The sequence below is a fragment of the Tenrec ecaudatus genome, chromosome 12 (assembly GCF_050624435.1).
Source record: "Tenrec ecaudatus isolate mTenEca1 chromosome 12, mTenEca1.hap1, whole genome shotgun sequence".
Taxonomy (NCBI): domain Eukaryota; kingdom Metazoa; phylum Chordata; class Mammalia; order Afrosoricida; family Tenrecidae; genus Tenrec; species Tenrec ecaudatus.
This window is the reverse complement of record NC_134541.1, coordinates 26,047,397-26,048,845: the sequence shown is the minus strand read 5'-3', so window position 1 is coordinate 26,048,845 and position 1,449 is coordinate 26,047,397. Positions and strand designations below refer to the sequence as shown.

Genomic DNA, 1,449 nt, shown 5'->3' with positions numbered 1-1,449 from the left:
ATTCGCTAGTTAAAAGGAAACTATAAAGTTTTTCTAGGTGCTGTGCTGCAAAATGTGTTTTTATGAGCTAATGAGAAAGTAAATTTATAACCTAGTATACAAAGAGGATAGTTTAATTGGAAATGTCAATTATCCCTTCAATGCTTGATTAATCATTTTATTGCTGTTGCTATTCAATCTTTTTTTCTTTACTATTGCTTTGGATGTTCCACAGTTTTGTTTTTTATAATATGTTTTTAAGATCATTTTATTGGGGCTCTTACAGCCCTTATAACAATCCATACACCCATTGTGTTGAGCGCATTTGTACATCTGTTTATGTACATCACTGTTTCCAAAACCTTTTCTTTCCACTTGAGCCCTTGGTATCAGCTCCTCTTTTTCACCTCCCTTTCCCTTTAACAATAAAATTAATCCATTTTAAGTGAACAGTATGATTAGTTTGGTCAAAAGTATATACTCGCTTATCCGCAACAATCGAGATCAGTGGTTCTCAACCTTCCTAATGTCGCAAGCCTTTAATATAGTTCCTCATGCCGTGGTGACCCCCAACCATAACATTATTTTCACTGCTACTTCATCACTATAATTTTGCAACTGTTATGAATGTAATATAAATAGCTGATATGCAGGATGTATTTTCATTGTTAGAAATTGAACATAATTAAAGCATAATCATTAATCACAAAAACAATATGTAATTATATATTGTGAAATATTTATTTATAATTACGAATAAATGAAATTTTGTCTTGAAGCATGGTGTAGCATGGGTAACGTCTTAAATTAACAACAGTTAATTCCATTGCTACTTTTTGAAACAGTATGTGTAAAAAGCCACCATCAGTGCGGAAGTTGAGGCAGCTTCTTTCTCACCAGATCAGAAATTCTCGGGGCAGTCTTTGCAAGAGCACAATGAAGACCACCTTCCACAACAACTCTACTTCTGCATTTAGACTCGATGACCAACAAGCTGGAAAACCCTGTTTCAGAAAGATACATTGTTGGAAATGGAAGAAGGCAGCACAACAAGGTCTCCGACAGACCAGGATATGACTGCAAACACTTGGTCCAGAATTTTGGAACTGGCATTGTAGAGATATCAGTTCTTGTGCTCGCTTCAGCAGCACATATACTAAAACTGGAACGAGACAGAGATTAGCATGGCCCCTGTGCAAGGATGAAATGCAAATTCGTGAAGCGTTCCATATTTAAAAAAAGAAAGAAAGAAAGCAGTTCTTGCTGCATCGCTGTTAATAAGTTCAATGAACTCCTCTTGTTCTGTCTCAGGAACATCTTCAACTTTGACTGAATGAATGGGCTTCTGGCAAGTGCAAATGGGATGTCAGGCAGATTTGGAAAATATGATGAAATTTCATCTGCAAGCATGTGCAAGTGTTCTTTCACAGAAATTATCATCGTAATCCTTTTGCCTGGTTCAATGTCATG

The 1,449-nt window shown here is 36.0% G+C and overlaps 1 non-coding gene across 1 annotated transcript; it reads left to right on the top strand.

Annotated features, from left to right (window-relative positions):
• Positions 1 to 1,111: 1,111 nt before the first annotated feature.
• On the top strand, positions 1,112 to 1,215 carry LOC142423552 (U6 spliceosomal RNA). The gene has a single exon (XR_012779182.1). It is a non-coding gene; the product is annotated as a U6 spliceosomal RNA (small nuclear RNA).
• The last annotated feature ends 234 nt before the right edge of the window (positions 1,216 to 1,449 follow it).